The sequence below is a fragment of the Bicyclus anynana genome, chromosome Z, assembly GCF_947172395.1.
Source record: "Bicyclus anynana chromosome Z, ilBicAnyn1.1, whole genome shotgun sequence".
Classification (NCBI taxonomy): Eukaryota; Metazoa; Arthropoda; class Insecta; order Lepidoptera; family Nymphalidae; genus Bicyclus; species Bicyclus anynana.
The window spans coordinates 11,794,823-11,811,027 of record NC_069110.1 but is presented as its reverse complement, the minus strand read 5'-3'; the positions used below and the strand labels follow the sequence as shown (position 1 = coordinate 11,811,027).

At 35.0% G+C, this 16,205-nt stretch overlaps 1 protein-coding gene across 1 annotated transcript in view; it reads right to left on the bottom strand.

Moving 5' to 3' along the window:
- The window catches only part of LOC112045833 (LIM/homeobox protein Lhx2), a 45,320-nt gene extending 43,296 nt beyond the window's left edge, over window positions 1-2,024 (bottom strand). Inside the window, exon 1 of the mRNA XM_024082182.2 lies at window positions 1,895-2,024. The gene's annotated coding sequence lies outside the window, so the exon portion shown is untranslated. The remainder of the gene's footprint in view (window positions 1-1,894) is intronic.
- Between the last annotated feature and the right edge of the window lie 14,181 nt (window positions 2,025-16,205).

Here is a 16,205-nt window from a genome sequence, read left to right as displayed (position 1 = left end):
ACAGGACAACGAATTTCAGGTCAGATAGTAGTTAATAATAATGATTACTTAGGGTTAATATGACTTGAACAGGACTTTAAATTGCTATTTTATCGATGTACTAAATGAAAAACAAACGCGTACAAACCAATTAAATGTTAAACAACAATCAACCTACAAGCACTAAAATTAGTTTTACACCTAGCAATGCCAGGACTGAATTAATTGACGACATACCATTTACACGGACAATTGCTCCTCTAATTAAGTAAGAACGGGTAATTTCCGAGTCTTTAAAGCATAACTGTATAGCATACAATGTTCAATTATCTAGCTAGACCCAATTTTGATAAAAAGAAAATATACCTATACCAATATAGGTATATGTATATCTACCTATAATACCTATAATGCTAGGTATATGTATATCTACCTATATTGGTATATATTTCCTATTTATATAAACAATGGGAAATCTTGAAATTCTCAATCTTGGAATTGCTTGATAAATTTAGTGAAAATTTAGCATCATCACCTTACCCTTATCCCATTTAAGTGGGGTCGGAAAAATATGTCAATCTTTTCCATTCGTTTCTATTACTCGTCAACTCATCATCCACTCCTTTTACACACATGTCCTCTTTCACACAATCCAACCATCTCTTCTTTGGCCTTCCTCTCCTCTTATGACCTTCCACTTGCACATTAGTGAAAATTTAGCATTAGACAAAAATTCTCTTAGAATGATTACGGCACTGAATAGATGGTAATGCAGCTGCAGAATGTAGTAAATGAATATAAAGCTTATGATCACGTACAGTAACTATGAAAGGATAAAATAAATAATTATAGTTTGAAGCAGAACCAGAGCGAGAGAGATATTATTCCGAATTAAGATTTATTATTTTATTTGAACTTATGTAGCATACAGTTAAAAAAATAACCTGTAAACAAGCAAATTTGACGTAGGTAGATAATATAAGGTTTGGAAAAGTCTTTCTGGATTTGTCAGCTTCTTAAGTTGGTTCTGATCAATTACTTAGTCCTGTGATATCCTATACCATAATAAGTACTAACACGGTAGTTACAAGATAATACATTGATGAAAATAAAATGCTCTATCTACGGAAATTGCAAGCATGCTTTGGTATTTTGAAGCATAGAAATCACTTCAAAGCAAGTGACATATGATTAGTATTATTCATACGATAATATTACGAGTATAAGTGCAATATCACCGAACGTTATCCTACATTTTTAATTGACTAGAACTTCCACAGAACTCAGATACATGACTAAATAGGAAATTGGCAGGCAGGGTTAAGGACTAAGTTTTCACTGTAGGATACAAATCATCCTAACAGTGGAATAATATATATGATAAAATAGCGAAATAATAGCAAATCATTGATAAAAGGACCGTGAGGACCTCACTCATAAAATATAAAATCTAAATTATGATAAACATCTACAATTTATCAAAAAAAAAAAATAGTCAAATACCTAATGCCGATTAACAATACAATAATCAGTGATTTAAAGTTCACTAGTAATACCTAACGCAACCAAACAATTAGTTTAGATTTTATACTATTATTGTAAAACTTTAAGACAATTCGAGGCAATAGTCAACTATTTTAAAAATGTCACAAAGGTCATTGCAGCTGAGCCTACGCAATTGAAATGAGGAGCGCGTAATCTAATTATAAATGGGTTGTATTCTATTAATACGACGTAAGAAGGTCGTGTTTACTACAGTTGTCGTACTCTTATTTGTTTACTACGTAACTGATAAACAAAGTTCATGGCGGAAAATAAAACTGCAACTATAAAAAAAATAGAGCAAACATAAACAGGTGTAAGCTTTATAATTACCCCTACTGTAACGGGGCCAAAAATATCATAATTCAATTACCTCCTAAGTCCTTAACCAGCACGGACTGGCAACGTCGCGTGTAAATTTCACCGCCAAACAGTTACAATACGCATTCAACTGTTCGTGAACGCGGCACTGTTCAAGCCCGGCAGACATCTGAGGGGGCGCAGCGATGCTGCGACGTTGCCACGCCTCCACCTCCGAAATCGCCAATCGCACGCCTCACTCGCCGAATAACGTTTTGGTATTCGAATGTTCGGCGTTGTTCTTATCTCTTTCTGTACCGCAAAATGCTGTTTGTACCAAGCGAGATGCATTGATTACAGTCGTTTAGACCTATTTTTTGTTTTGACAAATCGAATGGAGTAAAACCGCATAAGTTTGAAAGTTGCGTAGCGATTTGGAACTCTAAAAGAACTTCGTATTAAAGCGAAATATCAAAAGTTCAGTTTTTCGGTATCAGCAAAATTGGTTGCGATATAAAGCTACAGAGTTTAAGATAAATACATCTCCTACCTATGACAGAAGTGATCCAATATCCATTTGTAGATAATATTTGATAATATATTTCCTTTTTGGATAATATTATATGTATCTATAGAATTTATACTATTTTAACATTGGACTCATTCATAAAAAAATCAATTTCATTAAATCTTTATACATAGGTACCTACTTATATGTATATTTTAGTATATATTTACATCATTTTATATATTCCTAACTAATTTACAATATTATGATAGTCTCTCTAAAGGAGCCTCTTTGCTCCATCTTTTGGCGGAGTGGAAGAACATTACAAGTGATATTTTAATGAAAATTATTGTGCCAGTTATAACCATAATTACAAATATTATATTGTTATATGTTATTAATTATATGTTAATAATTAAATTAACATACTTACATTAAGGGTTACTAAAACTTTGTTGTTTACGTATTTTTAAAGTATGTAGGTAATTTCAAATTGTTAGAAAACTATAATTAATGTTTGACAAGTTAATGGTAATTAATTTTTCTCTTATTATAATGATTTAACCAACCTATCCAAAGTAAGCTACATAACTTTTATACAACAATTCAGCTTAATAAAGCATTATTAAAAACAAAATAAATAATTACAACGTTTTTTTCAAATGTCCCTTTTGTCGTTTTTATTTACCTACGCATTTATCTTCTTAATTTTCATTAGGAAGTGTCTCTCGACAAAATGTCAATTTTTTGTGGTTGCTATGCTTTTTTGCGTTGCTAGAGACTCTAAATGTTTGATCTCGGTGTTTTTAGTAGGGTTACTACGAAGCTAAGTGATTGGGGACATCATTTCTCATAAATATTGTCCCTGTAATTAGAGTCCCTTAAAACCTGCTACTTCTCAAAGCCACCACGGTTCATACTACAAAGTAGCCTATCATACCTATGGCAGGAGCATGGGCTGACAAACTTTTAGCTTTATAAAATCACAAAGGTCTAGATATCACAGTCAAGGTTCTCAGTGAGTAGTGAGACTGCCTACTCGGTTCAAAAGCAGATTCTGCCAAGAAGCACAGTATTTAGTCTAGTAAAATAAATGTTACAATGATTTGCAATTTATAATTTACTTATTATTTTTTTCTACTTAAAAAAAATTCATCATCTAGGTAGATGATGAATTTTTTTTAAGCTCAGTAAGGCTCAGTAAATAGTTAATGGTCTTTGACACATTTTAATTTTTTTGTAAAAGTAATTAACTTAAATTCTATGAGAAGTAATAACAAAATATTGATGTCGAGTCAATCGAAGTGGTGATTTATCCACTACTATATGAACTGATGGCATTATGAGTCCGGAGATGATGTTGATCATAAAGTAGAAAGTAAATACTATGAAAGAATAACATAAAAATAACTTGATGCATCGACTTACTTTAAAGAACCCGGAATTCTCAAGTCCAAATCAGCTGTCCAGGTTCTCTTTGCTGGTGCTTACCTACCCTGATATTAACAGTTCCGATAGGTATCTATCTATAATGCCGTCAGTAGTAGGAATAGGTAGAATAAACTTGTAGCTCTACCAAGTAAGCCTTTTGCCATCATAGATTACATCGTTACTTAACATCAAGTAATCGTAGGTAAGTATCCGAAGCAGGTACCTCCGTAGTATTAGGTACCTATTCTATGTCGCAGCCAAGGACTAACTAATCATTGAATAAAAGAAAGTAGATGTGTAAACACTGCACTAAAGCGATAATGCAATGGTAGATGCGGTGTGGCCAATGTTACAAAATATTTACCAGAAGACCTCTCTCCTGGCATCACGCAACTCTGCTGCAGCACCAATGAGGTGCGTTTTAATTTACGGCAAACATAGGAAATATATATTTTGTAATTTAACTTTTAATTGTTCACGCATTGTTTTTTCTTCTATGACTAGTAGTTTTTTCTTCTATGTTAGCTCTTGACTGCTATCTCATTCAAGGCGAGGTTATTCAATTTGCTGGTTCTAATACTCTTAACAGACGTCTTTCGACGGCCTCCGTGGCGCAGTGGTATGCGCAGTGGGTTTACAAAACGGAGGTCCTGGGTTCAATCCCCGGCTGGGCCGATTGAGATTTTCTTAATTGGTCCAGGTCTGGCTGGTGGGAGGCTTCGGCCGTGGCTAGTTACCACCCTACCGACAAAGACGTACCGCCAAGCGATTTAGCGTTCCGGTACGATGTCGTGTAGAAACCGAAAAGGGGTGTGGATTTCATCTCTCCTAACAAGTTAGCCCGCTTCCATCTTAGACTGCATCATCACTTACCATATAGTGAGATTGTAGTCAAGGGCTAACTTTTAAAAATAAAAAAAAAACAGAAAGGCTATTGGTCTAGTTATGCGCCAGCTCTTGGATCTTGACGTAGTTGGAATGGATCAGATTCCAAATTAATAAATATTTTGGTGTGTGAAGATCAGAGGCCCAAAGTTTCAAATGCAATTGAGACTTTAAAAATTATATGTTAGGTATAATCACGCAGATCTCTGAAAGATTCTAGATTCAACACCGAACACCTAGCGCACGCAATTTTCTTAATTGGAATGTAAATTAATTACGTATTTCAAAAAGTACAACTTTCATTATTTCGCGAATCATCTGTGGAACCCTTTACCTACGAGTTATCCCTACACCACATGCACCCTCTTCCAGTTCACCCTATCTAGGTATACGTTACAAACAGTTCTGTGCACAGTTAGTACATGGCTGTTAGTAAGTTGCCATTTATTTATTAAGCAAGGTGCTTGAATCGATATAGTTGTTCAAAGTCTTTGTACCTATTTATAATAGTGAATAATGTGGTAAAATCAATTTATCTACTTTCAAAATGTCTGAAATCAAAATTAAATTAGATAACTTCCTTAATACTTTAATAGTAAAGACGTGCTTGTATATTTTGCGTGCTTGTGCGTGAGAGGGATTAAGCTAAAAGTCCACCACGCTGCCCCAAAGCAAATTGTCAGACTTCGCACACGTAAAGAATTTAGAAAAATCTCAGGTATGCAGGTTTCATCACCTTTAAATATTTTTAAATGCACTAGTGTGTGCGCATAATATACACGTGCACTTTTCATTCTTTTACCTTTATATTCCGTTGGGTCGGCAGAATCACACGATCGGTGAAAGCTTAGACGCATGACCGACGACTTTACGTGAAGCACGGAGTGGTACCAACACCGCCAAAGATCAGGCCGCTATTGAGGTTTCTCCAAGAAAACTAAAACCTGAATGAAAACCAGAATGCGAATCCCAAGATTCGCATTCTGGACTTCATTGTACTTAGTTATCCATTTTTTTAGAAAATTATCATATTGTATCATCAATAAGCCATATTCGGCTCACTACTAAGCTCGAGTCTCCTCTCAGAATAAGAGGGGTTAGGCCAATAGTCCACTATGCTTGCCCAATGCGGATTGGCAGACTTCACACACGCAGATAATTAAGAAAATTCACTGGTATGCAGGTTTCCTCACGATGTTTTTTCTTCACCGTTTGAGACAAGTGATATTTAATATCTTAAAATGCACACAACTGAAAAGTTGGAGGTGCATGCCTCGGAGTGGTTTCGAATCCACAACCTCCGGAATTGGAGGGTGAGGTCATATCCACTGGGGCTATCACGACTCTTTTTATTAGCTAGGATTCGCCCCCTAGACTTCATTGTACTTAGCTGTCCCTTTTTTAGACTTATAATATTAGTTATGCAAATAATTACAATAAAATACACTGTTGTTAGATCTCGCCGCTTTTGACCTTTTAAAGTTATAATATCTAAATAATATATAAAATTATTGTTAGTAAAAAATAAAGTGTGCTACAGCATTAAAATATCAATACATACAAGTTCTCAGAAACATGCTTCATATTAAAAAAAAGTAACTAATATTATAATGTATCGTAGATATTACTGTTGCTTTGTTGTAAAAATTAAATTGGATTTACTAGGAGCAGTTATTACCCTCCGGTTGATATTAATTAAGCAAATTTACCTTTTAATCTAATCGCACACTTCCTTGTAATTTTAAAAGCTTTACTGTTATTTACACTTTCTATTAAATTGATGGAATATTTTTTAATCTAATATTATTTAGTATGTAATTTATAAAAAACAATTTACATTAACTTAGCGCATTGACTTATAAAATAATAATAACTATCAAGCTTATTGATCCCTGGTAGGATTCATTCATTTGGCTCATGGAAGGTTTCAGCCTTGGCTAGTTACTACCCTACCGGCAAAGACGTACCACCAAGCGATTTAGCGTTCCAACGATTTGACTACGATTTCGTATGTGTCGGTGCAGATTTTCGTCCTCCTCCTAACAAGTTATCCAGCTTCTTTCATAGATTGTATCATCACTTACCATCATATGAGATTGTAGTCAAAACGAACTTGTAAATTTGTTGATTTTACAGAAAAAGTAGATTACCTACCATCACTCTTTTTTCTACTAGTATATACTTATAAACGTATATTCATTCAACATAATCACTGAGCTATTTGAGTAACTATTTTCATAAACTGTTTCGTAACGAAGTTTGTTTTCAATTCAAAAGTTATTATAATTTATTCTGAAGGTATCAATTCCTTTTTTTACGAACTACAAAATTAGGAACTACGAAACACGATTTTGTCAGTGCCTCATAGATTTCCATTGATCCATAATATTTTACACGGCACAAAATTTTAGAATTTTTGGTCGGTTGTATCATCTGCATAAAATATGTTTCAAACGCAAAAGCCAATCGTCCATAATTAGGAACGCAGCAGTACAAAGTAGGTGTACCTTTAATGTGGAATAAAATAAACACAGAAAAGCGCGATGGAGCCGCGCGATACCTTATCAGACTTCCACTGATAGTACGAGTAGAAGGGAAAAATAACCAGATTGATTAATAATATTATTGTTGCTTTAATAATTATTAACTGGGTTTACCTACTGAAATTGTAGTTAAAATATATTCTGTTGTTCCGTATGTGTTGTGCTAACTTAATATTAAATAATAACGAACGGCCAATAACGAACTCTAAACTTTAAAGTTTATAGCATCGCCGAAAAGTTGCCTGTCTATCGGTGTTCTACAAGATATATTTCGGGGAATGCGCTCAGGAACTGTTTTATCTTGTGCCACCTTCACCGTTCTACCACAGGAATGCTAGGCATTGCAGAAATTTACACCGCTGCGTCGTCGATATTCCTCGGACGCGGACTAAGCGGCTTAGTTCCTCTTTTCTTATACGTACTGCAAAGATATGGAATGCTCTTCCAGCTTCCGTTTTCCCCATCACCTACAACATGGATATCTTCAAGTCAAGAGTGAATAGGCATCTTCTAGGCAAGCGCATTCCACTATAGTCTGCATCATCGCCTACCATCAGGCGTGAAAAATAACTACAAATTAGCCCTGCTGAAGTTCCGCGAAAATAAACGATGAGGCCGTCGATATTATAACACAAGAGCATATTACTTACATCTCTAACACTTGTCCGCGTGAATTTACTCGCTTCGTACAAATAAAACTACACAATGTCTCGTCTCACCATCGCCGACAGATTTATAATAATTAGAAGCAATACACACAGTTTTCACGATTATCCAATTAAAAGTGTAAAAATTAAAACCATAATCTATGCTTTTATATTTTTTTTTCTTGAATTATTCTCTGCCCACGATTCACTCATCGTAAAAAAATCTATGAAATATGATCATGGTCATCCTATTTTGATTGCTCAGAGGAGACAGAATGTGATGAGTTTAAGCCCAACTCGAGTCCAAACCGGATTTAGATTTCCCCCTAAAAGGCTGCTACTCAGAATTCTTTGAAAGAAAGAATAGCTCAATATTTCATAGCCCAATGTACAATATTTCATAACCCAGCACTGCCTTACGAATAAGGCAGTAACGAGAATAACTTTCTTGGCTGGCCCATTCATGAAAGCTTCAAAAATAATTACATACCTTTAAACAACTATCAACTAATAACTATGTAAATACATAAAAAACTTTAGTTAAATGTAATTTATTAACACATAATGTAATTGTTATTTTGTTCGATTACATCGTGAATAAAGTTCTTGTAATACCAGTACTAAACATTTATTGACGCTATTGCAGTCGAGTAACAAAAAATTTATACAATATTCTAAGTTAATTATTTTTTTCTTTTTATTTTATCTTTTATTTTTAATGTGCAAGTATGTGTGTATTTTCCTTCTTGTTCGTTTATAGAATATCCAATAAAATAACATGCAGAATAATTAATCATAGTAGAACCTATACTTACTTTATCTTTAAATCACTTAAAGTACTGGATAAGAAATTGTTGAAATTAAATTATTATAAAACTTATTAATTAATTATTAAAAAGTTTTACAATTAGAATTACAAAATACCATAATAATTTTTTAAACTCTCCGAACACAATGACCGTGTGTAGCTAACTCTACCTTGGTAGCCGAAAATAAACGCCGTTGCTTTCATCTCGTTATAGAAAGACAATTATATCTCTGCTGATTGACGACATCGCTTTTACGCTGTAACTCGACGAACTTAAGGTCTAAAATACGTCAAGCAAATTATAAATTAAATAAAACGCCTAAAATTTAACGAAGTAATATTATTAAAACGCACAATTTTAGCAGGTATTCTTTATTATTTAGGTTATGTAATAAAGCTTTTGATAGATTTTCATCCGAAGAAAAAGCAGAGAACGTTTCAGGTAAATTCGACGCGTAGGTATATATTTTTAAAATATGACCACGCAAAACTTTGTACCGAGTGATTCGATTTTGACACTTTTTTTCTTATTAGAAAAAGTATACCCCGAAGTAGATCCCATATAAATTAGATAGAGAAATTGTAACCCTAAATGTAGAAAATAGGGCATAACTTTAATTTGAATTGGAATTATTGTAATGTAAGACCACGTACAACATTTAACACAGTGGTCCGATTTTGATATTTCCTTTTTTATTTGACAGGATATACCTACCTCGACTTTGGTCCCATATAAGTAAAGTAAGTACTTAAGTACCTGCCCAAAAGTGGGCAAATAGGGGTGATTTATTGTTGAAAGGATTTACGAAAAAAATCATCTTTAGTGATTTTTTGATCAGGTAAATACGAGATACATTTCTTTGATGTGAACACAACTTCCGCTTTAAGTATACCGTATTTGCCACGATGTCAAATACGGTATATGTAATGATTTTACTTGGTGTAATCATCAAAGATTTAAGAAAAACACAACACAACTATTTTGTCCTCTTTAGGTAGCGTTGAACGAGACCGCTCTTTTTACATCAATTCCACTTCATGAAATTAATATCAATTGTGGGCTCGCCTTCTATAGCCACATAAAAACAAGTTCTTTGTGACCAATTGAGACAGGATTCATAATCAGGCTTGTTGAGTATTCTGCAGGTGTAGCTGACTGGCAGGATATAGGCACTCGGCTTTTGTTTTGTGAATCTCAAATTATTATGTTCGATTGTGATGATTTCTATAGGTTTTTATAGAATATTTGGCGTAGGTTGTGTTAGTAAGGTGTTTAAGACAAGCAGGTTTGTGTAAATTAAACCTACCTACCCACTATTGCACTATTGACAGAAGCTTTTCGTATTATTCGTCGTTATCAACCCATATTCGGCTCACTGTTGAGCTCGAGTCTCCTATCAGAATGAGAGGGGTTAGGCCAATAGTCCACCCTGGCCCAATGCGGATTGGCAGACTTCACACAAGCAGTGAATTAAGAAAATCCTTAGGTATGCAGGTTTCCTCACGATGTTTTTCCTTCACCGTTTGAGACACGTAATATTTAATATCTTAAAATGCACACAACTGAAAAGTTGGAGGCGCATGCCCAGGACCGGATTCGAACCCACACCCTCCGGAATCGCAGGCAGAGGTCATATCCACTGGGCTATCACGGCTCTCGTATTATTAATATTTAATAATTTAATTTGACTAACAGAATGTTAACGATAGATTGAGACCGGCGGCTTAACGCGCTCCTAGGAACTGTAGTGTTACACCACAAAACAGCTCCAGCCTGAGGGGTTTTCACTTAAAATTACTGAGGATAAAGCAACGACATTATATTGTGCCTTCATAAAGTAACACTCAGTAATAGGTACTTAGTCTGTTAAGTCGATCAGAACCTCGAGATCCAAAACCACAAAGGCTAACTTCTAAAGGACGATGAAACCGCATTAATTTTATTTATTTATTTATATATTATTCATATATTATATTATTATTCCCTGTCTTCTGTGTGTAACCTGACCATGTAGTGAGCTGTTAAAATAGAATGATAATGATGATTTATCAGTTTGAGGGTATATGAGTAAATAGGCTAATCTTGATAAAAGAAACATATAGCCGTGATAGCCCAGTGGATATGACCTCTGCCTTCGAATTGGTAGGCGTAAATTCGAATCCGATCCGGGGCATGCACCTCCAACTTTTCAGCTATGTGCATTTTAATAAATGAAATATCACGTGTTTCAATCGGTGAAGGAAAACATCGTGAGGAAACCTGCATACCTGAGAATTTTTTTAATTCTCTAGGTATGTGAAGTCTACTAATCCGCATTGGACAACGTGGTGTACTATAGGCCTAACACCTCTCATTCTAAGACGAGACTTGTTCTCAACAGTGAGCCGAATATAGGTTGCTAATGATGATAATAAAAAACATGGCTTAATATCCGTTTTTATTTAACGATTCATCAGGTAAAATATTCAAGCCCAGGCTTAGGTAAGCTTATAACACCATTAAGTATTTTCACTTTTAATATTAGCATAATATTATTTAAGACTATAAAGCGAACTCACTTGACTAAGATGTTTCTTTTATAATAAGTAACAAGTTAATTAGGCCGGCGTTTCTGTAGTTTAATTTACGTTCGAATTAAGTAGGCATAGTAGATGGAGGTGCCTACTTTTAGAACAAGGTTTGGGTTCAAATAGACTTTCTTATTATTATGAATTTTCGTTATGAAAATTCATAATTTAAACTGAGAAAAATAAACAAACATGTTTTTGCAAGTACGACAATACCAATAATAATAGTACCAAAAATATCTGGCATTAATACCGAATCACGTTCATGGACGTTGGGGTCCCAAAGTGCTGTAATGGCGACCCCGCACTAGTAAGCGCAGTGTTGACTGACCCCCCACCAGATGGACTGACGACATCAAGCGAGTCGGATTCGCTGGATGCAGGTGGCTCAGTATCGTGATGTTTGGAAACATAAGGCCTATATCCTGCAGTGGACGTCCATCGGCTGATATGATGATGATGATGATGAATACCGAATCCTTTACTACATAAGTCTCGGCTACCGCTTTCTTCACTTCGAAAAAACTAAGTAAGTGATAAATAAAATACAAAATGTAATACAATACGCTATTAAATAAAAAAATCAACCCTCCCATTGCGGGGCATTTGAGTACCCTAGCAATTAGCAAAATAACAAAAGCAAATGTGATAAGGTCTGTAGCCAAGTGGTACGTCGATTCTCTATCTACAAACGCTAACGCTTCGAAATTTAAAAAATGTATGAGAATGACATTCGCTATCGACAGGTCACGTGATCAAGTGGTCGATAGTGAATGTCATTCCTATACATTTTGTTAGTTTTCGAAGCGTTAGCGTTTGTAGAAAGAGAATCGACGCACCATATGGCTGAGGCCCCTTGGCTCCAGAGTGAGGAACCTCCTAACAATACACACCGTCTCAAGAATCCCTGCCTTCTGTTTCCGACTCTTGATCCAACAGACAAGCGAAAGCTTTTGTATTGGTTGCAGCTTTTTGGTATAAGACCATTGACTGAATCGGAGTACACTGTAGGTGTATAAATATTTTGTTATGAATCACAGAACAGAAAACGCTCAAGCTAATGCTTGTGTTATGAATAATAAGCTTAGTATATTATGTTATCTATGGTTACGAGTTTATACGTATATTTGCTACATTGAATAAAAACAATTCATGTCGTATTTAAGGAAAATCTGAAAATTTATTATTATAAATTACGATTATACAATTATGTTGCAACTACAGAGTCAAGTTTCCGCGTAAAATGTTTATTTTCCCGCGCGTCGATGAGTCCTTTTTATTGATTCTCAAAATTTTGTATTATTTTTATTAATTCTTTGTATTATTTATTACAGGGCCGGTTATGGACCTTCTGAAAAATATTCGATGGTTTTTTCAGAAAGACTACTTTGTTATTATTTTGACATTAAGTATGAAAGTGACAAAACCTATAAGACTATTCCACACTTATCAAAATGTGTAGAAACCGAATCGCTAATTTGTAGTCCTTCTTACTGCTAACACTTACAATACACAGAATAAAGAAACCTTTTCCTTAAACCCATCCGCTTCAATCTTAGTTTAATCTACCCGCAAAACCACATGAAAATCGGTCCATTATATTTGAATATACATTTTTATATAACAAAGAATAACAAAACAGGAATATACGAGTATAAATACAACATGTTTTACCTTGTCTACCACTGGAATTTATTAAAGGCAAACATTTGCTTAGTAAGGAAAAGTAATTTGAAATTGTTTGTATTCTATAAAGGTGCTGTGTGCTTATTGTTTAATAGAAATCTAAATTTGTTATGAATAAATTAAATTCTATTGATATAACACAGTGTCTCACTACTTTACCTACTTTAACCAAAACTTTAGTTTTCTAGCTCTTTGTTCGTTTAGTTTAAACGCTGCTTGGGCAAAATATGTATTAATGACATGCTTAAACTTAGTTTATATGAAGTAAAGTTGAACCTTTTTCTTCTTTAGATTGCCTGGAAGAGATCGCTTTTTATAAGGTCGCCAATTGTGCATTTTTTATTATTTTTTTTTGTATGTTTCTATGTGGTGTACAATAAAGTGTATTTTCATTTCATTTCATTTTCATTTTATCTATACTAATATTATAAAGCTAAAGAGTTTGTTTGTTTGTTTGTTTGTTCGATTGAACGCTCTAATCTCTGGAACTACTGGTCCGATTTGAAAAATTCTTTCAGGGTTAGATAGCCCATTTATCGAGGAAGGCTATAGGCTATTTTATTCCGGAATTCCTACGGAAACGGGAATCACACGGGTGAAACCGCGTGGCGTCTACTAGTTTAGAATAAGGTGGTAACCAGCCCCTGTAGCCAAGTGGCACGTCGATTCTCTATCAACGATCGCAAACGCTTCGAAAACTAGAAAAATGTATGGGAATGACAGATCTTGATCACGTGAGCTGTCGATAGCAAATGTCTTTCCCATTCATTTTTTTAGTTTCCGAAGCGTTTGCGATTGTAGAAGTAGAATCGACGTGCCACTTGGCTACAGGGGCTAATCAGGCAATTTTCAAGGGGCATATTTGTTGTCGGACGCACTAAGGTCTGGAAAATCCCCACCACCATGGTTGGCCGTGTTCATAGTTTTGTCCAACTTGCCATGAATATCACATACACTACGTACCACATAATTACACGTTAGGTATAAAACTTTGCCAACATAGATATTCGTTTCAAAGTATTTTTATGGATATTGTTGGAAGAATGTAGTCTGGCTGGCTGGCTGACTCTGTAGTTGCAACATGAGGCATAGACGTACCGCCGATTTAGCGTTCCGGTACGATGTCGTGTAGAAAACGAAAAGGTTGTGAATTTTCACCCTCCTAATAAGTTAGAGCCTTGATAATCCAGTGGATATAACCTCTGCCTCCGATTCCGGAGGGCGTAAGTTCGATTCCGGTCCGGGGCATGCACCTCCATCATTTTAGGTGTGAGCATTTTAAGAAATTATATATCACGTGTCTCAAACGGTGAAGGAAAAAACATTGTCAGGAAACCTGCATACCAGAGAACTTTCTTAATTATCTGTGTTTGTGAAGTCTGCCGATCCGCATTGGGCCAGCGTGGTGGACTACTGGCCTAAGCCCTCTCATTCTGAGAGGAGACTCGATCTCAGCAGTGATCCGAATATGGGTTGATAATTATGAACAAGTTAGCTCGCTTCCATCTTAGATTGCATCATCATAGTCAACGGCTAACTTATAAAAATTAAAAAAACAATAACAAAAATCTGACAAAATATGTTCATCTATTTAACATGACTTAGTTCTGTATTCGAACTAAGGTGTCCAGGGCAGTTCTGATGGGATCTCGTCAATTTGGATGGGCGGGAAGAATGACTTAAGCGGGAGTGTTATCTACTTTTAAAGGATATCCTTAACCCTACATCCATAAGTTACAAGTCCGGAACTTCGCTTGTGAATATTCTCTGCCACTCAAGGGTTTATTGGTAATATTCTTGGTGGGAATTGTTAGACCTGATAGACTTTCATTTAATATTTGTGTTTTCTGTAAGCTCTAAAGCCGCTTCTGATTTCGACCCATTCCTAACAATAAACTTATTTTATGTATTAATTGGTGTATTACAGAAACGTTAACCTTTTATTATGTGTATTTTCTCCCTGTCTTGGATAGTTTGAAGTTTTTCACCTTGTATTGAGGAAACAGAGATAAAACGGCTCAATAATAATTGTATTACGGATTTCCCTTGTGTTCAAAATAGACTGTTTTTCCACACATTAATGAGTTGTGCAGTACATTAATAATTACAAAACAAACCGCAAAATTATTGTGGCGTTAAGTTTTGGTTTAGTGACGTAGATGAGTACCTATCTATATGACGTCAGGGTCAACCTTATAATATTATTATATCACATATTGATTTGAATTAAATTTTTTTGAAAGTTGTTTTTTTTTATTTTATCAATTCACCTGACCATCACTGACCATTTATTTTACTGTTTTTTTTTTCAAAAGTAATAAATTATGCTTTATGTATAGACTGAGTCGTAGAGGTCGTCAAGACTTTGTGTATTTTCAATTTGAAATCTATACTTTTGGCACTGATATTAATGGTCCCGGGATTTATTTGGTTATACATATCTTTCATTTATTTATTTTACTTTACGATGACGTTGTAAAGTAAAAGCAAAAACTCAATGTTAGTTTATTAAGAGTGATACAGGGGCGGATTCATGACATGACACACACAGATGGTGATTTATAAACATGTTTCTGCTATATCGATTCTTAAGTTTCACACACAAACGTGCCTGTCAGTACCCCTAGACACTAGAACCAGCGCTTAACTGTCCTCAGAAAATATAATGTCATCATCATCAATATCAATCCATATTCGTAGGCGGCGGCCTGGCGCAGTGGGTACCCTACTTTCTGCATCCACGGCCGTGGGTTCGATTCCCACAACTGGAAAATATTTGTGTGCTGAGCGTTCCGATACGATGCTGTGTAGAAACCAAAAGGGGTGTGGATTTTCATCCTCCTCCTAACAAGTTAGCCCGCTTCCATCTTAGACTGCATCATCACTTACCATCAGGTGGGATTGTAGTCAAGGGCTAACTTGTAAAGAATAAAAAAAAAAAACAAAAAAGCCTACATAGTTTGCACGTTATTCAATCTCATCCGATTTTAGAAATTACGAAAAAACGGAGGAAGTTTCTCAATTCAACGCGTATATTTTTTATATTGTAATATTAATATTGTATCTTGACGGCCGCGTGGCGCAGTGGGTAGTGACCCTGCTTTCTGCATCCACGGCCGTGGGTTCGATTCCCACAACTGGAAAATATTTGTGTGATGAGCATGGGTATTTTCCAGTGTCTGTGTGTATTTATACATTATATAAGTATGTTTAAGTAGCATATAAATGTATATGAATATTATAATATCAAATATCTTAGTACCCATAACACAAGTTACTATATATGATTACTTTGGGGCTAGATAGTG